The sequence below is a fragment of the Podarcis erhardii genome (genome assembly GCF_964252035.2).
Source record: "Podarcis erhardii genome assembly, chromosome: 2".
NCBI lineage: Eukaryota > Metazoa > Chordata > Lepidosauria > Squamata > Lacertidae > Podarcis > Podarcis erhardii.
The window spans coordinates 30237142-30263043 of NC_138498.1; the positions used below are offsets into that span (position 1 = coordinate 30237142).

Consider the following 25902-nt stretch of genomic DNA (forward strand, 5'->3'; position numbering starts at 1 on the left):
ACAAAGAGGGAATAATAGTGCCCTATCTCACAATGAAAAATATTCAGCAATTCAAACAATTAGTACTTGTGGGAACTACCTGCTACTTAATATATGTAACAAGATGTAAAAACATCTATGAGGAGGATTCATGACTGTTTTGCTCAGCGTTTGGGACACATGCTATTTAAAACAAAAACTAAGTATTTTTTGAATAGCGAGAATAAATGTGGTCCCTTGCTTTGAGGAGGAATTGATCAAGGCATCTTTTACAATGATTATACTGACACATGGCCAAAGCAAAACGCCTAAGAAATCGCATAATGCTGATGTTCTACAAACCATGATTTTCAAATTGAGATACTGCTTCAAGGATGTTATCCCCTCTCCCTTGACATTAACTACGATGTTTTGTGTTTCATATCCTGACACTAATAATGGTAAAAACTAATCAGTTTCCCCACAAATCACATGTCAAATCATAGTTTCAAATGACCATTAACAAGGGAAGCATTGACTCTGGCTGGGCATGGTGCATTTGTAATTTTAAACCATGGTAAAACAATACCAAGGGAATGGGGGAGGAAAATGTCTAGGGAGCGGAGAGGGTGAGGAAAGAGAAAGAGTCTCCAAGGCCATCTCCCAATTTGTAAAGCAAGTGTCAATGTTACATTTCAGGGGAGGCCTATCCAGTTTTGCCACCTGAGGCGAAACAGGAATTGCCCCGGGGATAATCAATGACGTACACTGGAACTTCTCTCTGTGGTGTGGGCAGAGCCTCTTGCATTTCTGCCGCCTGAGTGCTCCACTGATATGTTCCTTATATTCTGTCATAATAAAAAGCTTTTGCAAGAAGAAAGACCTCTACAGAAGAAAATGTTTTAATAACGACAACATTTATTAAAGCTTTAGATATCACTCTTCATCTTTACTCAACAGAAAATGTCACAACATTGAATTTTAAAGGATTGGAAGTTAAGCTAACTATATGGACTGTCATTCATTTTTAAAAATAAGAACCACAAAGCAGATACAACAACTAATGGAAGTGTGCCAACATTTCAGTAGAAACAAACTCTCTACCACTAAAACATTGGTGATGAACTTTTTTAAAAAAACAACAACAGGGGTCATAATTTGAACTGTGGAAGGGCCAGCAAGATTGGCCTCTCTATTGACATTTGAATGTGAGCTGTGAGACAGGCAAAGGTCTCTTGCACACTGGGGGAGATGGTGCAAACAATATTAGGCTGCTATTCTACACCCACTTACCTGCACAAGTAATGAGCTCAATGACACCTAAATTTGAGTTGACATTATAAGAGAATGCTGTTAGAGGGCTTAAGCCAGTGGTGTCCAAACTTTTTTCAAAGAGGGCCAGATTTGATGAAGTGAAGGGCCGTGAGGGCCGACCAAAGGGCCGACAAAAGTTGTTGACCTTTTTTTAGGATTGAGGGAATAAACTGCCACAGGGTCTGGATTAAACTGACCAGCAGGCCAGATTAGGCCCCTGAAATGGACTTTGGAGATGCCTGGCTTAAGCAGAGTAATCCCTCCTTGCCACTTCAGTTACTCACACCTGGGAGCCAGACCTGACGTGTATAGAAAAGGGAGAACTCTAACAGAGAATCTTTTGCTATTCAAAACTGAGGAACAGGGAGAAAAGAAGCTTTTTCCTGTGTTTTGTCTGGGAAAAGAGCTTCCATTATATTAATTTTTAGGACCAGGAATATGCTGAGGGGCTACATTTTGCCCTTTGGGCACTAGTTGCCTGTTCCTACTATATATATTTTAAGGTGATTTCTACTAAAATAAAATAATTCTGGTAAAGGAGGGAGAATCAGGTCGTCTGAATTTTCGTAATACAAATTAAACTTCCAACATTCCATTTGTAGGAAGTAGCCAGAAAATTAAAATAAAGTATTTCACGTAAAAGTTTTGAATAGTCTTGTGAAACATATACTCTCACATTCCTGTGTGATCACATCATGCTGGCTTTCTAAAGTAGCCTCTGCCCTGAACCACTTTCTCCTTCCCCATTTCTCTTGCGGCATACAGGGGCAGCTCAGTTCTTATGCATGACATTGGTTCAATCCTGCCATTGTCTGAGTAGCATATTGCTGCTAGGATGGTTGTGCTAAGTCAAGTGAACTATGCAGGTAAGAAGAGGATGAAGACAGTTCCAGTTCTTTGATGGTAGAACTTTCAGGCAAGTTCCTTGAATGGGTGTGTGTGTCTAAGTACAAATCTTTTCCAATGAAAACTTATCATATCACTACAGCTCCTGTTATCTGTAATTTATGTAGGTCAACCAGGTCAATAGGTAGGCACTGAGCACTATTGTGTACTAGGTGCCAATCTCTCTCTCCCTCATGTTATGTAATCAACACCACCTCCATTGCCTCAACTGTGTTTATTGTTAACCTAAATGGATTATATTTTATTGGCAGATTATCCAAGTTATCCATAAACCTTTGCACCCTGCCCTATTTCAAAGGGGACTTGCTTAGAAACAGGTAAAGCACATATATGAGATAGAACTTTTAAAGGTCAATTGAAATAATGGCCTGTGCATGAGCCACAACTAAGAAGTCCCATAATTGTGAACAATCACCCTATCCCTCTTCTCCTGAGAGTCAACACAATATATAGATGATAATATTTAAAAGATACCAATAAAATATTATTGGTCAGAGTAGATCATATGAAAGGAAATGGTCTCTAAGGTATGTTTGACTCAAGACGGCTAGAGCAAAATGAACATCTTGCACCGAGCCCAGAAAGCAGGCGGCAACACCAATATAAAAGATGTAAAGTTTATGCCAGTTAAGGTGAGTTCAATGTCATTTTAGGGATTCCTCTTATACTCCCACTGTGCTGAAATACTTAGGAACAAGACTTAATGAGACTGACCAAGAAAAAGAGAGCTGCATCAGTGCTTTTATATCAGAAGCTCATTCTCAAGGGCAGCTGCATAAAGATTCTTATATGCCGTGCGTTTGTGGGGAGGGCTCTTCCCCCTGCTAGCCCATTCTCCACCTTGGGCCTGGGGGTGGGCCCCATACTCCACCTCAGCATATAAGGCTCCAAGGAGGCCTCGGAACATTGCTGCTGCCGCTTTGCCGTGCGGTTGTGGGGAGGGCTCTTCCCCCTGCAAGCCCATTCTCCACCAGGCCAGGGGGCGGGGCCCACACTCATCACTGCCACAACTTTAAGGACACTGGTGCTGCTGCAGCAACTGTTTTAAATCTTTTTATATATTTTAAAGTGTTTTTATTTTCACTTTGTTGTACCACCATAAACGGTGGTTTTTATCCATGTATTTTTATTTTGTTTTGGTTTGTTTTGGGTTGGGGTGGGGTGGTTGTAGAGTGGGGTGGGGATTGGTTTTGTTTTGGTGTAATTGTTTTTTGTTTGTTTGCTTTTATATTCTGTAAATGGAGGCGAGTATGAGGCTTGGGATTCCTACCGTGGAGGGGCGAGGGAGGTATGGCGGTGGGGGCAGATGTCATAGGCGAAGGGGATCGAGATAGGGATATGTTCGTACCCCTTCCAATCTGCGCCCCATCCCGAGAGACGAGGGTAGGGTGAGCAAGGATTACTCACCTCCGTCACTGGTGTTGTGCAATGCCAGGTCTATAGGCAACAAAACCGCCACCCTACAAGATTTTTTCACCTCGCAGGGGGTTGACCTGGCATGTGTGACTGAGACCTGGGTGCGCGAAGGGGATACTGTTACCTTATGAGAGATGGCGCCCCCGGGTTTCTCCGTCCTCCACCAGTCGCGGACTGTGGGCCGGGGGGGGAGGGGTGGCGTTATTAATCCGGGAAGATTGTTCTTTCAGGGCTCTACCATCGCCATCGATCCCCGGCATTGAATGTGTTGGCCTAGTGTGGGGCTCCGAGGTGAGCTTGGCTGTCTGGCTGGTGTACCGGCCACCTAGCGCACCAGCAGCCACCCTGTCAGGCCTGCTGGAGGCGGTGGCCGGCTGGGCCTTGGAGTTCCCTAACCTATTGGTATTGGGGGACTTCAACATCCATGCTCATGCCACTCCCTCCTCACAGGCTCTGGACCTGGTGTCTTCCATGGCGACACTAGGGCTCTCCCAGTTTGTTTCGGGCCCCACACATCAAGCAGGCCACACGCTGGATCTGATATTTGGCATCGGTATAGATGTGATCATGTTTCCTTCGATGAAGGTGCCATGGTCTGATCACTATGCTCTGAAAGCCAGGATTGACGTTCCACCCCCACCCTGCTTAGGTGGCGAGCCGATTTGGGCTTGCCCGCAGAGGCTGATGGACCCTGATAGATTCCGTCAAGCCTTGCGGGACCTTTCTCCCCCTGGCGACTCATTGACTGAGCTTGTTGAGGCCTGGAATACCCAGCTCCTGGCAGCCATCAATGAGATTGCACCTAAGCGCCCTCTGCGACCCCGCAGAAACCGGGCTCCCTGGTTTACCGAGGAGCTCCAGAAAATGAAGCGGGACCTCAGACGGCTAGAGCGAGTATGGTGGGGTGCCCGTGACGGAGCTTCAAGAACATCTTATAGGGTTTTTATGAAAACCTACGAGATGGCAGTGAAGGCCGCTAAGAAGTCCTACTTCTCGGCCTCCATTGCATCCGCTAGCTCTCGCCCGGCAAAATTATTTAGTATAATTCGGTCTTTAACGTCCCTCGAAGGACAGCCAAATTTAAATAACAATTTGACACACAGCTGTGAGGCATTTGCGAGCTTTTTTGCGGAGAAGGTCCTGTTGCTCCGCCATGACCTCCCTGCCAATTTGGATACAATAAAGGAACTGGAGGCCCCTCGACTGTCCTTGGGTTCAGTATTGGACCACTTTGACCGGATATCCCCAGCCGATGTGGACAGACTCCTCTGAGCTGGAAAGCCCACCACTTGTCCTCTCGACCCGTGCCCGTCCTGGCTGATTAGAGCGTGTCCAGACAAGGTGCGGCCCCCCCTGGGGGATATCATCAATCTGTCCCTTGGCACCGGGACATTCCCAGGGGAACTGAAGGAGGCAGTGGTGCGCCCGCTTTTGAAGAAAACATCATTAGATCCCTTAGATCTATCCAATTACCGCCCGGTTTTGAATCTTCCATTCCTGGGTAAGGTGATTGAGAGAGCGGTTGCTGAACAGCTTGGTAGGTTTCTGGATGAAACATCGGCTCTGGATCCATTCCAGTCCGGCTTCCGTGCTGGTCATGGGACCGAGACGGCTCTGGTCGCCCTAACAGATGATCTCCGCAGGCAGCTGGATCGAGGCGGGTCAGGGCTGCTGATTCTTCTAGACCTGTCAGCAGCCTTCGACATGGTCGATCACGAACTCCTGGACCACCGCCTTGCCGACGTGGGGATCCAGGGCACAGTCCTTCAATGGCTGCGCTCGTTTCTCTCTGGTCGGGGACAGAGGGCGGCGTTTGGGGGGGAATTGTCATCCCGCCACTCCTTGGTGTGTGGTGTGCCCCAGTGTGCGATACTCTCCCCGATGCTTTTTAACATCTTTATGCGCCCCCTCGCCCAGCTTGTCCGGAGTTTTGGGCTGGGCTGCCATCAGTATGCTGATGACACCCAACTCTATCTGTTGATGGATGGCCATCCTGACTCGGCCCCAGACACACTGACCAGATGTCTGGAAGCTGTGGCTGGATGGTTACGTGGGAGCCGGTTGAAGTTAAATCCTTCGAAGACAGAGGTCCTCTGGCTGGGACGGGACGACGTGGGACTGAGGGGGCAACTCCCATCTCTTGCGGGGGTGCAATTAGTGCCAGCACCGTCCGTTAAGAGTTTGGGTGTAATCTTTGATACCTCCCTCTCCATGGAGGCGCAGATTGCAGCTATAACAAAGGCGGCATTTTTTCATCTCCGCCAAGCTAAGCAGTTGGCTCCTTACCTCTCTCGCCCTGACCTAGCCACTGTGATCCACACGACGGTCACCTCCAGACTGGATTATTGTAACTCGCTCTACGTGGGGCTGCCCTTGAGACTGACCCAGAGACTCCAGCGGGTGCAGAATGCCGCAGCGAGACTCCTTACGGGGTCTTCGCTTAGAGATCACATTCATCCAGCTGCACTGGCTCCCGGTGGAGTACAGGATCAGGTTTAAGGTGCTGGTTTTAACCTTCAAAGCCCTATACGGCCTAGGGCCCTCGTACCTACGGGACCGCCTCTCCTGGTATGCCCCACAGAGGAACTTACGGTCTTCAAATAAAAACACCTTGAAGGTCCCAGGCCACAGAGAGGTTAGGCTGGCCTCAACTAGAGCCAGGGCTTTTTCGGCTGCGGCTCCAACCTGGTAGAATGCTCTGTCACAAGAGACAAGGGCCCTGCAGGACTTGACATCTTTCCGCAGGGCCTGCAAGACAGAGCTGTTCCACCTGGCCTTTGGTCAGGGCGCAGCCTGACTCCCTCCTTTGGCAATCTTTACAAAACTTTAGTTTATGGTTGCCATCAATTTTGATTTTAATTAATTTTTATAAAGTTTTTATAATGTTGTACTGTTTTAGTGTTGTTAGCCGCCCTGAGCCCGGCTTCGGCTGGGGAGGGCGGGATATAAATAAAATTTATTATTATTATTATTATTTTAGATGCTCCACATATCTTGACAAATAACAGCACTGCTGGGTTCTGTAGTGTGCGCGCACACACACACACACACACACAATCAATTAGTAATTCAATGATTCTCAAAGCAGCTGTGGCTCAGATTTATATCTTTATACAGAAACCACATTCTGTATTAAAAATCATGTAAAAGGGGCCATGGTAGAAACCCAGAGTGCACCAGCTGGCCCTATTTTTTTCCACTTGGAGCTGAGAGGTAAAGAAAGTGGTGCTCTCTACACATTGTTGGACAGCAACTCCCATCAACCCTAAAACTTTATCAATGCTAGTTGGAGGTGAAGATCTACTACAGTTTTTCCTTTAGCAAAAGGTTCTTGCAGCTTAACTCACAGTCATGAAAAGCAAATCTCTCAGAAAAATAAAATTTGTTTAAGAATGAAAGTTTAAAGGCATCCTTTTATGATGATATAGCATGGAGCAGAATGGAAGAAATCCCTGATGATACTTTTTTTCTTTAAAATCAAAAGACCATTTGATCAGAAAATCAAAATGAATGTCAAAACATTTGAGGACAAACTGTGCTTTACATACAAAGCACTGCTTACTTCTGATGTTGCGAAAAGGCTGATAAATGTGTTCTCTTCTGAGATGACAAATGCCAATTTATGCAACTGTTTCATGCAATTAAATTCCTGATTGATGCTCCCTTTCATTTATTTTCTTTAGGTGAAACATTATAGTGGTAGATCAGGGGGCTGCAGATGACAAGGAATCAGTGAAGTACATCAAGATCAGCAGCTCTACATAAGGGTTTCAATGTCCACATCACAGCCTGAAATGAAAAGGGAACGAAATATGCCAATGGCGGTTTGCGGATTTTCCTTGGCACATTTTATTGTGAGCTGCTCTGAACTTATTATACATTTTACATCCCGAGGAAAACGGGAATTGCTCTTTATAGTGAAGTCATTTTGTTTCTGATAATTCAGACAATGGTAATGATGTGTGGTCCCTTTCAAGCTCATTATACTAAATTATATGATTTCCCCCTTTTCCTTCCCTTTCTAAAAGCTTACAGAAAATCTGGACTCAATGCAGTATCTGGATTTCTTGGTCAATCCACAATATTCATTCACATGTGATTAGTGCCGGAAAAGCTTTGCGTCCTACCATAATTCCCACAGCCACAGGAGCATCATACGTGCCCTCGGCTTTCATTTGAATCAAGGGAGGCTTAAAGACATTAAGGTTTTGAGGGGAAGCCTTGAAAACATAAGTATTTACCAAACGATCAGATAAACAGAAGCAGAAGCACTTCCTGGTGGATGCAGAAGAAAAATGTCTCCCTATTGGGCTTGCTTTGATAATTTCAGAATATGTAGAACCTAAGACTAAAGTACTTTCAAGAATGTATAACTTGCTGCTGAGGTGGAATACACAGGATGAAACGGTTAAATCAGCTATGATAAAGTGGGCACAGGATATTGGGTATAATATCATGTTTGCTGACTGGGAAAAGTTATGGACCACCGGTATGAAGTTTACGGCATGTAATGCCTTGAAAGAAAACATTATGAAAATGATATATAGGTGGTACATGACCCCAGTCAAGCTAGCAAAAATATATCACCTGTCAGATAATAAGTGTTGGAAATGTAAGGAAACTGAAGGAACATTCTTTCACCTCTGGTGGACTTGCCCCAGGGTCAAGGCCTTCTGGGAAATGATATATAATGAGATGAAAAAGGTATTTAAGTATACCTTCCCTAAGAAACCAGAGGCCTTCCTTTTGGGCATTGTTGGACAGAGGGTGTTAAAGAATGACCGAACATTATTTATGTATGCAACAACAGCAGCGAGGATACTTGTCGCCAAATATTGGAAAACTCAAGATTTGCCCACGCTGGAAGAATGGCAGATGCAACTGATGGGCTATATGGAGCTAGCAGAAATGACTGGCAGAATCCGAGACCTGGGAGAGGAAGCAGTGGAAGAGGATTGGAAGAAATTTAAGGACTACCTACAAAAACACTGTAAACTATATGAGTGCTAAGAAGGATGAGAGATTTGAAAATAACAGGGCACCATAAAGTTAGTTGAAAAGATTATGAGAATGAGTGAATTTTATGAGAAAAATAAATTTTGAATAAATATCATGTCAAAATTAAGTATTTAGGACCTAGATAAAAATATTCAAAGTTAGGGACAAAATATTGGAAATGTGTACAGTAAGAATGGAAATAAGGTGATAAGTTGCTGGCTAAAGTTTTATAAATTTGGAACGTAGGAGCGAGAGATGTGAGGAAGTCCAAAAATGAAGAAAAGATGGTTATTATAAGATGCTAAATTTTATGGGGTTTTTTTTGTTTGTTCTCTGTTTATTCCGTTTTTCTCTTTACTGTATTAACAAAACTTTTAATAATTTTTTTTTTTTTAAAGATAATTTCAGAATATGTACTTTGAGTACATTGGCAGAGATGTGTTACACAGATATAGTTAAGAGCAAGCAAAATATAACTTGAGCTACTAGACATTGACTGGGCTGCTGGGATGCCATCTAAAGTTCACAAACAAACACCAGGCTAGCAGTGTTGGGATCTGAATGAAACACTGACCTTACAGAACCTTTTTGTGATGCTCTCAAATCATTCCTGTGCTCTCTTCTATATGGTCCTCTGAGATGGAGGCAACAAACTCCACAAATTATTCAGGTTGGTGAAAACTCAAGTGCACTGCAAAGAGCTCCAAAAGGATCTCTTTGAACTGATGCATGCCAGAGCAAAAAAAAAAAAAAAGTAACTTCAAATGTACACTAATGGGATATGAACTAAATCTGAGCTGAAACACACACACACTTTTTTCTGAGGGGCAGTGGAACAGAATGGAAAGCAGAAACAGCCTATTCTCTTAGTGTGACAGAAATAAACTCTTAAAATTATTGAGGGCTTATAAGGAAAGCGTGTGGTGGTAGCGCCTGTTTTTCCCTCTTCCTTCTAGTTTTAAAATTAATTGCTCCATTGTTCCTTGTAATGGTCAGTGGCCATTCCTTCCCTCCCTCCTTCCCACAATTTCACACAGATATTTATGGAATGTATAGCACTTGAATGTTGCTATGGCATAGCATAATGTGGAAGAACATGGTGGCCCACATGGCCACTGTTTATGGAAGCAGTATAATGAAGTTTAAAAACAGAAAAGGGTGGAACAGCCAGCACCCCTTGCCTCCCAGTGAGATATTCTGAAATTCTTAAGCATTTCTCTCACCCACACAAAATGATTTAAAGTGCTTTCCCATTTTCACAGCATGCAAAGGTGGAGAGGAATTCTCAACACAGTGTTAGTTTGAGCTCACAATGACTAAACAGGAAATGATGAATAGCTCACAACAGGAGATATGACTCAAAGGTACATCCAGGTTCCCATCCAATATCTCAGGTGAATATTACCTAGGTAGCATATTTTGGTGCTAAGGATGCCTTCCTTGCATCTTCTGAGGGATTCGTATCAAAGAGAGAGAGAGAGACTCGTGTTACACATATACTTGGGTACTGTTGCTGGCATCAGTCTTGAGAGACAGTGGAGTGCGCTTCCGGGGGTGAAGTCAAACCACTGGAGAATCACAGCGCCTGTTCTGACTGCTGAGATGCGTAACTTGTAACTGCTACCTCTCATGTTGTTTTTGCCATGTTAGCAGCACCAAATTGACCTCTCTGGGGTGCAAGCCTGGGCAGTGTGCATGGAGTCCCTTCGGTATAGCCTTCTGAATACAGTGGTACCTCGGGTTAAGAACTTAATTCATTCCGGAGGTCCATTCTTAACCTGAAACTGTTCTTAGCCTGAAGCACCACTTTAGCTAATGGGGCCTCCAACTGCCACTGGGCCGCCAGAGAACAATTTCTGTTCTCATCCTGAAGCAAAGTTCTTAACCCGAGGTACTATTTCTGGGTTAGCGGAGTCTGTAACCTGAAGCGTCTGCAACCCGAGGTACCACTGTATACGTTTTGGCTATATTGCTTAACTCAAATTATTTGAGTGACGCCAGCTTCTCAATGCCCCTCTCATGCACATCCTACCTGTCACTGTTTTCATTTTCTGTTCAATTACCCTCTTTGGATCCAATCTGCAACACTGAACCCAAAAAGGTAGGCAAGGCAAGTTTTCCTTGCTGTTCCCACACTTGGGATACTGGCCTCAGGAAGTGCTCCACAATGACAACCCCTGGCACCAGACCTGTAATTGAGGCTTCTAGGAAAACCTTTGTTGGCTCCTACAAGCCCTGGGTTTTCTTGCAATACTATTTTCTTTAGACATACAACATTTACTCACTGGGTGCATCAACCCTTCTTTAATGTACCATGTCATTCTGAGACAAGATTAAAGACACCACTGGTGGCATCTCTGAATGCCTTATTCTGTTCAATTTATGGAGGCAACGCAGAAGTTCCTTTCAGTGGTCAGGGTTCTTTTCCAAAAAGCTTATACAAGAATCCATCCTTGCATGCTGCCTTTGTGAATATTCATCAAACAGAGTACAATTCACTGGAACATGAGGCAAAAGGCCATGGCCATTTGTTGAAGAGACCTTGTTCCCACAGCTGTGCCATACCTTGAAAGTGACTTACTGTGCTACAGCTCTTTGTGGGGAGGCGGTGTTAAAAGCCAGCCAAGAATTGTATTGGGTGAATTACACCACTGGGGGTGGGGAGTTTTCCTGTCAGGCACTGCTAAGACAAAAGAGAAGTAATAGAAGGTCTTCACAGTTTTCAAAAGAGGAAGAAGGAAGAAGGAACTAACCCACCACTGGAACCTACGCTGGATACAAGAAAAAACTAGCCAAGAGGAGGGGCGCCTCATGCCTCTGTCTAAAGCTTTAGCCAGAAACAGGAGAATGGCCCCAAAGAACAACTAAAATAAAAGAAAACAATGCAAAAGTAATGAAAACCTTTATTCTCATGAATTGTCTGTAGCATTTTGTGTTTTGTCAGTTTCCCATCCCGCAACCCAAAGAAGATTTTCATTGAATTTGGATTCTTGTGCCAAGAAGTTATTTCCAAATCATTGTTGGGCAATAAGGCAAAAAAGCAGATGGAACTTTCACTTCCATAAAGCTCCAGGAAATGTTTAGAGAAAGTCACTATTGTAACTGAGGTGACTCCCAATCGAGCAAAAGTCAAGGCTCCCTGTGACAGATTACAAGCTTCACGTGAACAAGGCTCAGTCTCCGACATCTGCGGTTCAAAAGAACTGCAGGGACGACAAAAAAATAATAATGCCCGAGACTCTGGAAAGCTGCTGCCAGGTAAAAGAGTATGTAATTACTAGCTAAACACACCAATGAGCTGCTGAAATATAAGGCAGCTTCACTGCAAGATTCCATAAAAGCATTTATACAAAACTAAAACTTGCAAGTCACACAGATTTGTTCATTTATAAATTTAAAATACATGCGTAGGTTTAGAACTGGAAATTCTGCCAGTAATGTTATTCTAACATGAATCTAAATCATTTTACAACAAGGAAACCTGCATATTGGGCAGGATAACTGCTATTTTAGATCACTATAGAAGCATTAAAAATTTTACCACGTTGCAAATATTCCTGTTCAACACTACAAAACTGTTAAGCATTTTTAAGTTCCAGTTATTGCAATGGAAAGAGATTTAAGCTTAACACTCCCACTGAAGTTAATGCAGGTGCTTAGCTTGGCTGGATTGAGACCTTTGCTGTAGGGTTGTTGTTTTTAGCAGCATTTCAATAAATAATGTACTGAGATTACTAAATTTTTAAACGGTTTCTGAAGGCTGCAACTCTAAGCACTGGAGAGTAAGCCCCAGTGAAAGCAATGGAACTTACACTAAAATTCTAAGCATTTTCATGCTGAAGTTAAGTCCTTAACTTCTACCTCATTTTGCTTTGTAAAGGAAATTACTAAACCACCACCACAGTTATCAGGGAGCATTAGCAAGGTTGTCACATGTCTGTTTACAAGGACTAAAATGTCTTGTACAGTATGTCTCCCACAAGTTCTCTCTATTCTATGAGATTTCTATTATGCCCACTATATCAATGCCTTCCTCTAAGACTAAGCACTCCAGTTCATCCATCTTGGCCCAGAAGCTACTAGCATTAGCATATAAACACTTGTATACAGTCTCTCTTTTCAAGTGTCTTTGGCACTTAGATTGTGGCCTCTCTGAATTGCTGCACTGCACCCCTGTACTCACAATCAGTGTTCGAACTCCCATTGTTCCAGGCACATTTTGCGACAGGGACTATCATTAGCACAAGCAGTTTCTGAGCTCTGGGCACAGTACTACGCCTAAGATTAAAACTGCAGAGTGGAAGGAAAGGAGGACCTTTTTCTGCCTCCCCACTTCCAGCTACTCTCTGAAGGCTGGAGAAGAGACTCTGTTAAGAATATTAGAGGGGTGGGCAGGGAAAGGACTAGACCATTTGAAAAATGAACATAATATTTTAGCTGCAGTTCATTCATTTTCAGCTTTGCATGCTTGTTATAAAAAAGTGCACCTAGACTTTCCATTGTTGTGCCCATAACCTAGGTTTAAGGTGCCATTTAGCTGCTAGCTTTCATATCTCAGTTTCTAACACCGTTCACCATGCCTAGTTCTACGCTTCCGTATTTTAATTTTCATCAGTTTTATCACTCTCATCCCAGAGGAGAACTTTGTTCCAAACTGGACCCTCCTCAGCTCCTGTCAGCTCTCCCCCCCCCCCAAGATCAGTTTAAAAGTTGCTCTACCACCTTTTAACACTTTAAATGCCAACAGTCTGGCTCCATCTTTGTTCAAGTGGAGCCCATTCCATTAGTAAAACCTGGCTTGTCACAGGATGCAGAATGTCCCCAATGCCTAACATATCCAAACCCCTCTTCCTGACACCATTGTCTCATCCATGCACTGAGACTACAAAGCTGTGATTGCACATGGAACAGGGAGCATTTCAGAGAAAGCTACCTTGGAGGTCCTGGCCTTCAACATCCTTCCCAGCAACCTAAATTTTGCTTCCAGGACCTCACAGCTACAGATTTCCCCATGCCAATGGTGCCAACATGCACCATGACCTCTGACTCCTCCCAACACTATCTACCAGGCTATGTAGGTGACAGTCAACATCCACAAACAAGCAATTCACCTTGCATTCATGCATACATGCTTTGTGCTTTACCATACAGGATCAGATTACTAACACAACTGTCTCCCTGTTTAGGGAAGTTTCAATGTTTGATGTGTTTTTACGCTTCTGCTAGGAGCTTCCCAGAGTGGCTGGGGGAACCCAGTCAGATGGGCGGGGTATGATGATGATGATGATGATGATTGTTATTCATACACAGTTTTACCATACCCCCTTATATTTTATCTTCAATTAGTTATAGAAAAAAACTTTTAATATATGCATCAAAAATTAAATTCCCCACTATCACTTCAGCATCATTAAGCATGGCCAATCATCCCCTTCATTACTAATAATTCATCATAATGCGTAACTTTTAGTAAAAACAAGTCATCAGGTTGTCCCATAATAAAACAAATGTGTAGAACTTGAGTCAGCACCCTTTCCCTGAAGAGCAGAAAAACTTTCCTTGCTGTAGCCACAGTGAGACACATCAACATTTAAGTAATATTTCATTCACATTTTCATGAGTTTATATTATTAGTGCTTTCTAACAGCTCTTGGAAAGTGTCATTATTCTCACTATATAATTTCATAGGGCTGAAATAAATAGTTAATGGGGCACAAAAATAGAAATAAATCTTTATAGAAAATGCTCTACATTAGACAATTTAATACTGTGCCTGGTATGTTGCCATTTGACTAGAGAGCCTATTATGAATTCTGATGCAGAAACAGCAATTATAGCTCAGCATTAGAAGTGCTATAATTGCCAGTTTAGAAATAACATACACAGATAAATATTATACTATTAGTAATTATGTGCAATACCAAAGCATTCCAGAAAGAGACTAAACATGGAACTAAGTTCTAAATTTAGTAATGGGGGAAGGGAGAATTGGATATGCAAGTCCAGAAGTATTAACACAATTCAAGCAAGTGGAACTTCAAAAAAGCTTTATACAATCTATAAGTAGCAAGTTCTTATTAATTTAAGGGAGACAATTATCCTTTAATACTACTGATACAGGTAATAATCATAAATTGTTTCATGCCTTCTTGCATGTTTAACTGAGATGTGTAGCTAAGCCAGATTATAGAGTTAAACTGTAGGTGCCTGAGGGATGAGGCAGGCAAATTTACTACTTGTTATAACTTCCAATCATCTCACATTACAGTTTAAATTAATCTACATTTGTACGGAATAAACCAAGTTTCTTTTTCTGTATGGCTGTGAATTCTCTTTAGATCACCCCTTCAGAGACTCCAAAGCCAGAGGGAAATCTTGCTTAAATGAGTTCAAGCTAATTATCCAAGAGAGTGAAAATTAGAAGGAGCAATGGAAATACAGTAAATGCTTTGGATTTTTCCCCTTCACTAGGCACACAGAACATCATGGTTATAGAACAGAAGCAGGCAAGGAGGCACTTTTGTTGTAAGGATATATTCTCTAACCCAGAAACGTTGATTATACCACAATACGTAGGAGAAATAGTAAAGGTGTTTGCACAGCAGAATCAAATATAGTTCCATGACCTTCCCCTCACTGCTTAGTCATGACATGTATATACTTAATCAACACTGGCTCAAGAGAAAGTAAAAGAACAAAAGGTAACTAGTCAACTGAATCTCTCTTTTAAAGGGTTGATTCTTTACTACGGCATTATAAAACCGTTCCTAGAAACACGTGCTTTTTCTAGCTAATAATAATAATAATAATAATAATAATAATAATAATAATAATAATAATAATAATATATTTATACCCCGCCCATCTGGCTGGGTTTCCCCAGCCACTCTGGGCGGCTTCCAACTGAATATTAAAAACAGTACAGCATCAGACATTAAAAACTTCCCTAAAGAGGGCTGCCTTCAGTTGTCTTTTAAAAGTAAAATAGTTGTTTATTGCTTTGACATCTGCTGGGAGGGCGTTCCACAGGGCAGGCGCCACTACCGAGAAGGCCCTCTGCCTGGTTCCCTGTAACCTTACTTCTCGCAATGAGGGAACCGCCAGAAGGCCCTTGGCACTGGATCTCAGTGTCCGGACTGAACGATGGGGGTGGAGACACTCCTTCAGGTATACAGGATCAAGGCCGTTTAGGGCTTTAAAGGTCAGCACCAACACTTTGAATTGTGCTCGGAAACGTACTGGGAGCCAATGCAGATCTCTCAGAACCAGTGTTATGTGGTCCCGGCAGCCACTCCCAGTCACCAGTCTAGCTGCCGCATTCTGGATTAATTGCAGTTTCCGGGTTACCTTCAAAGGTAGCCCCACGTAGAGCACGTTGCAGTAGCCCAAGCGGGAGATAACTAGAGCATGCACCACTCTGGCAAGACAGTCCGCGGGCAGGTAGAGTCTTTGCCTGCGTACCAGGTGGAGCTGGTAGACAGCTGCCCTGGACACAGAATTAACCTGTGCCTCCATGGACAGCTGTGAGTCCAAAATGACTCCCAGGCTGCGCACCTGGTCCCTCAGGGGCACAGTTACCCCATTCAGGACCAGGGAATCCCCCACACCCACCCGTCCCCTGTCCCCCAAAAACAGTACTTCTGTCTTGTCAGGATTCAATCTCAATCTGTTAGCCGCCATCCATCCTCCAACAGCCTCCAGGCACTCACACAGGACCTTCACCGCCTTCACTGGTTCTGATTTAAAGGAGAGGTAGAACTGGGTGTCATCTGCATACTGATGAACACCCAGCCCAAACCCCCTGATGATCTCTCCCAGCAGCTTCATATAGATATTAAAAAGCATGGGGGAGAGGACGGAACCCTGAGGCACCCCACAAGTGAGAACCCAGGGGTCTGAACACTCATCCCCCACCACCACTTTCTGGACACGGCCCAGGAGAAAGGAGCGGAACCACCGTATAACAGTGCCCCCAGCTCCCAGCCCCTCTAGACGGTCCAGAAGGATGTTATGGTCAATGGTGTCAAAGGCCGCTGAGAGATCCAGCAGAACTAGGAAACAGCTCTCACCTTTGTCCCTAGCCCGCTGGAGATCATCAACCAGCGCGACCAAGGCAGTTTCAGTCCCATGGTGAGGCCTGAATCCCGATTGGAAGGGAACAAGTTTACTGGGATAGCTTTTCTTACAAACATTTCTGTTCGACAGCGAGCACAAGTCTTTCAAAAGCAACATAAAATAATGGTGATATTCTGCCACAGTGAGCATGCAAGTCACCACACTGTGCACTACCTGCAGCTTCCAGGTCATCTCTAGGACAATCCCAAATAAGAGTGCAGAATTCAATGCGGAGCTTACCAGTAGATGGACAATAAATAGCTGGCCAGGTTAAGCTAATCCAGAGAACCTCCATAGTTGTATTAACCAGTCAAAACTGGTAAAGGGCACTTCTAGACACTGATATCACCTGTGACAAAGATGCATCCAGGTGCACTCAGTCTACAAACCTGTTCTTTCAGGAGAACAAGACCCCAACGAAAGCAAGCAGCTGATCAATTATCTGGACTTGGGAATCGCTCACCCACAGTGCCTCCATCTTGCCAGGACTCATGAGTCAGTCTGCTTCCATTTCTCAAACATCACAAACGTCAAACTACTTTTGAAGGTCAGGAAGCTGTAGTTTTCAAATGCAATTTGTTACATGGCATGGTGTCTGGTGTTCCCAGAAATAGAAAAAGAATGTTCTATATAATCCAAGGTATAAATTAAATGTGGTACTATGCATTTCCCCCCTGTGTGGTCTTGATAATCTTTAGGATTTGTAACCTTTACTTTGGAAAAAATGTTACTGATTTAATCTGTAATATTAATACAAAGATTAGTATAAATGATAACCATCTGTTATAATGGAATAAATTTTAAGTTTTTGTTTAAAAGAACTGTTAAATGCTTGCTTTTATAGCTGTCCCTTCAAACATTGTGCATCACAACAAATTTATTTGAACATCTTCAAAGGACTCCTTCCTTGCCTCACATTGTTGCCTCCTCTGATGTTTTGTTTTCTCCCATTGTCTATTTTTCCTTCTTTGTTTCAAATAGACATTTCAATTGACCCATGGGCATACAAATGTTACACTATCTATGAGGTTTTAAATACTCCTAGTCCATAGCAAGCCATAGCAAATTCTACAATTTCAGCCAAACCTCTACCAAAAGTTTACCCCATAACCTTCACAGAAGTAATTTGGGATGTTTTTTGGATGACTTTGTCTATGAATGTGAGGATAATTTAGTAACCAAATTCAGATACCTACTAAGACAATTCTGGCTACTCAAACTTCCATTAAAAAATCCAAGTCATTAATGCACTATTTTAAAGTATAGGGAACACTCATCAATCGGACCAATCTTGCTTTATAGCATCTTGTGATTGACTATAAGAGCCAGTTCTCATTAACTCACTACTTTTAAGTTATTGTTCCAAAGAACACTAAAGGAACTTGCTTCCACTTCACTATACAATCAAACTGAATATTTGTACCAATTGTATTTGGCTATTGACTCGGAAACACCTTAAGACCCATACAACTGCCCTTTCCCACCAACAGAAAAATGAATAAAGTGCTGGCTACTCTACAGTGATTTGGATATTACAGTTATGACATGCTTCATTAAATCAGGCTTGTAGATGAGCTCACAAAAGTTATAGCTGGGGGATGGCAGATGACAGACTGAAGCTGCATTTCTCTGCTGGGCATGAAACCTGTGCTGGGTGCAGCGGAAGGGGCAAAATGTTCCACCCCTCCTCCAAAATCTCATTCATTCACATGTGTGGCAGTCCATGAACTTGCTTACATGTAATGCTAAAGACACGTGAAGGACTGAAGAGACAGCCTATTACTGTTGCAAAATTCGATGGGAAACAATAAGTAATCTATATGGAGGGCAGCACACATAGCTTTTTGGCTATATCATCTTTTAGTATTTAATGTAATACCCTAACCTTATTAAAAAAAAAACAAAACTTCTGATAGCAGTTACTGAGTTAAGAATTCATCTGCTCTATCTTGAAAGACGCTGCAATTCCTGTATCTCAAGAATTCAGGGTCTAAATTTGATAGCACGGCTGAAAACCATTTATTTAGTTCACAAGCCATATTTGCAACATAGAAAAGGTTAAGGAAAGTTCATTAAGACCCGGGTTGATGCCCATACAAAGGACCTCTGAATCCATGTCTGAAGCGATTGCTTGACATGATAAATTTCTCCCTCTATGAGCAAAGGATATTCCTGCAGGAACCTGCAACAATAGGGGAAAGCTTGTAGGTCCCCCCAAAATTGTGCTACCTATAAGTCCATTTTTTTCTTGCTGAATGAAAGATTACCACACCAGATTTTTTGAAGCCATATATGGCCTGAAATTTGAATATATGTGAATACAGAGTAATTTCTAGGCAAGACCATGCTAACGTTTTATCAAGGCCAAAAGATCAATTGGGCTAAAGAGGTAGTAAGTCAATAGGCAGTGTGTACCAAGTAACTCAGCACCAAGAGACTTAAAATTTAATCAGTTTACTTCCAAGTCTCAGTCATGATATCTGTGAACATCAGCAATGTGATGTGTTAATATAGGCATCACCTACAAATTCTTATTAGGAGAGCAAACAATTCAAACTGAGCTCTTATTTACTGCCATTTGCAGGTGGGAAATGGACATAAAGCATATGTGACTGCAGAAAAATAAATTGCTTTATCTTACTCAGATTCAAAAGTACAAATTGATGTTACCTGGATGGTACATGCAATAAGGCACTTCCAATAATCCTCATCCCAAATATGATAAATTTCTCTTTTCATAGCAACTATTTTTCTGTCTTTTTGTGATATGGAAGAACAAAGGAGCAAAGCAATACATTATGTTATATAATTCCATTCATGTTTGTAAAATCCTTATCACATGCAGAATTGTCAGGGGCTATTGCCAGGTTTACTGTGGTATGGCTTCAGCTAACAGATTCTGCATCTTTCTCCTTAGCTTCCCTCAAATTCTGCCTTTCTGCTTCTGGTAAGCAAAGCAATTTTTCAAGGCCTGACACAATAAATATATTTCTTTCTTTCTTTTTAATCAAGCAAGCAAGCAGGGGAAGGGGGACAAACTACAGAATCTACTTCTCCTGTCTCATTATTCTCTAGTTCCTAAGACATTTGGGACCATTGGAGGGATATATAACATGAAACACCGTAACAGGATTTTAAGTACATACCAGGACACAACTTTAAAACCTTCTTAGTCAGTACACTGCATAATTGCCACGCAGCTGTGACATTTTACCCTTCCTCTTTTATTTTTCTATTTTAAGAGCTCTTTAAAGTTTCAGGCTACATGTGGCTCCTCATTTCCTGAATGTAAACTCATCAGTACTGTAGATTCAGTTCAGGCTGTGAGACTGCATGCAGCTTGATGCAGACACATAGCTCACCAGGGAGTCATTTTTTCCTCCTTAGACTGCAGGATGGACCAGCCCCCACCAAGGAACACTTCTAATTAGAATTTGCTTCAAAAATGCACCTTATCATCAATGCTAGAAATTCCACAATAGCTGTGTTAGCAATCTGTAAAATGCAAAAATGATAAAAATATTTATATACCACTATAGCATATAAAATATCAAAGCATTTTACATTATCTCTATATACTAAAAACACATACAAATAAAAACTCAGAGTTGTATGGGAGGGTCTTGAGGTTAGCTATAATGGGAAAATGTACAAATAAATGGAAAGTAATTAGGAGACAAGCAAAGAATGATTACTTTGTAGGAGAGTGATATGATATTTCTTTGCCACACTTATCTGCTGAGGAGTAACAGGGCTTTCAAAGGATCTGTTGGTAGCAGGGGGAGGAAGGGGGTCTAGTTTTGTTTCAATTATTTTATTTGTTTATTTGCTATAGTGGTTTATCTGTATATGTTTGTTTGCTGAGTGAAGGAAGTATAAATGATGCATTGCAGTTGTATCAACGTACTTTATTGAACAGATAACTTCCTCTGCTTATGTATTTACTTATTCTTGAAAACCCAATACAAATTATTTCAATAAAAATAAAAATAAAAACCAGAGACCCTCAACTAATTATTATGGAAAGTTTGCCAGAATGGAAATGTTTTTAGCAGGTGTTTAAAGGTGTCTGCTGATCCTCAATTGGCAGAGCATTCCACAGAACTGGGCCAATTACACTAAAGGCTCTACTTCGCATTGATGTCAAATAAGCCTTGCCAGCTCAGGGGACAACCAATGAAAATCCTGCAGATGAGCTCAGTGGTGAGGCTGGGATAGAAGGGTTTAGGCCATGGGTAGGCAAACTAAGGCCCGGGGGCCGGATCCGGCCGAATTGTCTTCTAAATCCGGCCCACGGACGGTCCGGGAATCAGTGTGTTTTTACATGAATAGAATGTGTCCTTTTATTTAAAATGCATCTCTGGGTTATTTGTGAGGCATAGGAATTCGTTCATTCTTTCCCCCAAAATAATCCAGCTCCCCACAAGGTCAGAGGGACAGTGGACCAGCCCCCTGCTGGAAAAGTTTGCTGACTCCTGGTTTAGGCAGTCCTGGGGTGCCCTAGACCTAAGTTTCTTAGGGCTTTGCAAATTAGTACAAGGAATCTGAACCTGGCTCAGCAAGAAGTGGGCAGCCAGTGCTCATACATGGCAATACTGCAGAAGAAAGAATGGCAAGGCTGGGTGAATTTTAAAGACAAAAGCACATTACTGATGTCGGAATAAAACAACAAATTTAAAGAAACAAATCTGGTGGTGGCGACAGGAGAGGGGGTGAATTATATTCTTCAAATATACCCCCCCCCCAAACACAAAAGAGGGTAACAGAGGAAACTGTGGGTCTCACTAGCTATTAAAGCAAAGGAAGCTGAATAATTCAAACTTGCTTCCATTTTCTCAATTAGATTAGTAGAAATCAGCATAAACATTAGGTAAGACTTCAGAGGTCAGTACACAAAAGTGGTGACTAATGTTACTGGAGGTTTGAAAGGAATCCAAGATAGCAGAGCCTGATAAACTATACTTTCAATGTGCTAAAAGAATTCAGTGGATGGAAACATAGCAACAGCTATTAATGCAATCAATTTTTAAAGCCTTTAGTGACTAAGGATTTGACCTGACATGGCTCTCTCCCTCCTATCCCTCGGATACTCTGTGTAACACCAGTTCAGACGAGATTGGGGGGGGGGGCTACATTCAGTATTGGGCCCAATGTAACAGAATTCCCTTCTAGGTGAGGTCAGACAGGCCCCCAATTTCTGCAGCCTACTGAAGATTGTTTTCCCTCCAGCAAGCATTCTAACTGAAGTTTGATCATATAGTTTTAACAGATTTTTACTTTTTCTATATTGTATTTTCTGTATACCACATACAGATTACTGCAGTTAAGTGGTATATAAATTGTTGAAATCAATCAATCAATCAATCAATCAATCAATCAATCACAAGGTATGAGTAACATAGCAGAATTTTAGGTCAGCTTTCATAATTCTCAAAATGTACATTATCCTAGAAGGTTATAGAGGACTTTTGGGGGAAAGCTGAATAGACATTGGTCATAAATGGCTCAGTTGCAACAACTTGGCAAGTTCTAGGGTAAGGGTTGGGTTAAGTGAGCTCATCAGTTCTCTAAAAAAGGTATATTCAACCTATTCAGACCCAGGACCCAAACATGAATTTGGGGGTCCATTGCTTAATGTTTTGCCATATATTTGCATGTTGGTACTGCTCCTCTTGTAATACACCCATAACCCACTAACGGATCTCAGCCCATCTGTTGAAGACCAGTGCTCTAAACCACAGTAGAAAGGAAAAGCATGCACATTTTCTGGGGAGAAAATCCCTTGTGCTGAGTGGGGCTTAATTTCTGAATAAACACATACAAGAATCAGCTGCACACCTAGGTGGGATTTTTCATAGCATCAAAGAAACAAACAGCTTCTAGTGCTTCTAGTGCCCATTCCTATTTGAGTAGTATTCAGCTTCATTTACCCTAGTTGGCTATTACACACACAAGTCACAGTCAGAGTAGCTCCACACCAAATACATATTTCACCCAAAACAAAATTAAAAAATTCCTTCCAGTAGCACCTTAAAGACCAACTAAGTTAGTTCTAGGTATGAGCTTTCGTGTGCATGCACACTTCTTCAGATACTTCTTCAGATACTTCTTCAGATACTTCTTCTTCATCTGAAGAAGTGTGCATGCACACGAAAGCTCATACCTAGAACTAACTTAGTTGGTCTTTAAGGTGCTACTGGAAGGAATTTTTTTATTTTGTTTTGACTATGGCAGACCAACACAGCTACCCATCTGTAACTGGAACATATTTCACCCAGTTTGCTTTGAGACCTTCTTTTGCCACAAAGCAAAAGTGTTTTAAAACACTAGAGGCTGGAGTATAATTACAGGAAAATGTGGATCAGATTTAAACTACTTAACCCTTTCACTACATTCTTCTGATATTAAGCCTTTCCACATGTCTTCACAAGTGCAGAGTGCAGAACCACACAGATATGCCCTCTCAGCTGAAAATCTTGATTGGATATCAATCCATCACTGTCCCTGACCACTAAAAACAACACATTAGCAGCTTTATAATGAGGCAATTTATTACAATGAAATCTTAGGTCCTTAACTCAGCAGCCTCCCACTTACACATTTAAATCAACCTTTGGTCAACAAAAACAGATCTCAAGACCAGTAGAAATGAGTACCGTATTTTTCGCTCCATAGGACGCATTTTTTCCCTCCTAAAAAGTAAGGGGGAAAGTCTGTGCGTCTTATGGAGCAAATGTGTGGTCCCTGGAGCCAAATCGCTGTTGCCCTGCACTCCTGGGCTGCACTTTAGGGGTGGGGGGAGGAGCCACGGTGCTCTGCCAGCAGCCTCCGCTTTCCCCTGAAGCCCCAGCAACGTTTGCAAGCAGCAGGAAGGCTGTGTGCCTTTGCCCCACGCTCCTGGGGTGCTTTTTGGGAGTGGGGGGTGGGGAGCCACACTGCTCTGCCTACAGTCTTTGCTTTCCCTTAAAGCCCCGACAGGTTTGCAAGCAGAGGGAAGGCTGTGTGCTCCTGGGGTGCTCTTTGCCCTGCGCTCCTGGGATGCCTGGTGGGGGTGGGGGTGGGGAGCAGCAAATTGCTGTCTCTCAGTGCCTCCTAATTCAACTGCAGAGGATTGCCTAACTGGATTCTGAGCTTCATTTGAAGTTTAAAAATATTAAGTTTGGGGATTTCTTCAAGTAGCAGTTTTGCAGAAATAGTCATAAATACATGCAAAGCATCTCCACAAACCAGTAATAGTGAGCTCAGCTAAAACTGAGCAGGCATCTGGCTCAGGAACAGTTTAAACTGCACAACTATAACCAAACATCCTGTGTGTTTGTGTGTGGACCATGTTTCTAGCAGCTGATCTTTATTGCTGAAAAGAGGCACTGATATTCCACTCCAAATCTATAATTCATTATACAAATTCTTACAAGTACAGTCCACCTATACTAAACCAAAAACATTGTGTTGGTATTGAATGGAAGCTATTTATCTGCCCTCTTTTCCTCCTCTGTGCGTCTCAGTCACTCCATTTTGAATCTTCCTTTCGAAACAACCATGCCTGTTTTGAGAAAACTTCAGAGATTTAGGAACTGGAGCGCAATCATGTGATCTCTTTGCCGTTCCTCCATACTCCAAACACTTCTCATTTGCACAGCCCTGGTTTCTCTCCCTGGATATTAATATTCTTGATTAATAATAGTAAAATGCTCAAATTTTAGTTTTTGTGACTGCTGCCAATACTGACTTCCCAGTGATAATGAAAACAGCTGCATTATAATGGAATGTCTGTCCTTTTTCCATTCTCTTCATTATATACCGTGGCTCGCTTTAAAGCAGCAAAGTGGACAGGAGCCACACACTTTGCTGTTTTAAATAGCTTAGTACAACATTTGAGTCAGATTCCCCCCCCTTGTTTTCCTCCTCTAAAAACTTTGTGCGTCTTTTGGTCAGGAGCGTCCTATGGAGCGAAAAATACGGTATTTCATGTACATAGTGGAAACTGCGATTTACATTACCAAATTTTATGACAGAAGACAGTGCTGTACAATAAATAACAGTTACTCTAGCCTGATTATGCCTTCTCTGAAGACAATCCACTCTTTAGGGCTTTATAGTTTAAAAAACAACAATAAACTACTTGATTGCTATTGCAAGAAAGCATGGCGGAACCTATTGTGCTTACCCTGGATAAAAAAAAAAACTAAAAGAACTTTAAGAATGACTACTTGAAGTACATTAAAGACAAAACATAGTTGTTATGGTTTAAGCATTTGTGGACTAGAGTCCACTTCAGCCAATGTATCTGGTGAAATGAACTGTGCTCCCTGAAACCTTATACAGCATCATAATAAATTTGCTAGTCCTCAAGGTGCTTCAAGACTCTTTGCTTCTGCTGCAGTAAACTAATATGTCTCTGGAAGTTGTTCTTAGAATAAACATGTCCCACATACCCACATGCCAGCTAAGCTGTCAGAGGCCTGAAGACACCCATAGACTAGCCCAGAAAGCAAATGTAATTGTGTGTAGCCTAAATGGTTGAAGAAAACATCTCATCTGGCATCCTGTTCTCACAGTGGCCAACTAGATGCCTGTGGGAAACCAGCAAGAAGAACACAAGAACAAAAGCATTCTCCCCCCCCCCCTTGGTTTCCAGCAGCTGGACAACAAATATTAAACTGTTGCCTGTACTATATATGCAATTTTGACCTCAGCTTTTATTAAGAAATAACTCTGGAGAATTTCAAAACCTCAGCACTGTAATGATTCAGCTGTTTTATCCAAAGGGAAAGCACCTGCAAGATATAGATGGGTCAGTTCTGAGTATCCAATAACTACTTTAGTGGTTTACGTTAAAGTGCCTTTTAAATGCTATTATGCTTGCCTCCCAAATTATAACAAGAATACTCAATTCTTTAAACCAGAAAAGCTAACCCCAAACAAAACTCCTTTTGAGCCTGGAGAACAATGACTTGTGGTTATTGGTCACTCTGTCCTTTTAGACTTTGGCACCAACTTCCTCTTTGCCCCAGATTCTTCCATCTCAAGGTCACTTTGCCTGCAGTGCTTGCATTTGTCAGCAGGACAGCAAAACCAAGAGGATTTTCCCATTAAAATGATTTTGCAAGTTTCTTGGTTTGGTTCTAAGATGTCATATCATTGCTGTAGAATGCATGAAAAACAGCACACAACAGCCCAATGGCTATATTTCAC

General features: G+C 42.2%; 1 protein-coding gene and 1 long non-coding RNA gene across 3 annotated transcripts in view; one reads left to right on the top strand and one right to left on the bottom strand.

Moving 5' to 3' along the window:
• The window catches only part of RPTOR (regulatory associated protein of MTOR complex 1), a 328366-nt gene that overhangs the window by 236048 nt on the left and 66416 nt on the right, over positions 1–25902 (bottom strand). The gene's annotated exons all lie outside the window — the stretch shown is intronic.
• LOC309335142 overlaps positions 11706–25902 on the top strand; it is a 30378-nt gene continuing 16181 nt past the window's right edge. Inside the window, exons 1-2 of the long non-coding RNA XR_014153390.1 lie at positions 11706–11850; positions 17109–17254. This is a non-coding gene — a long non-coding RNA (uncharacterized lncRNA). The remainder of the gene's footprint in view (positions 11851–17108; positions 17255–25902) is intronic.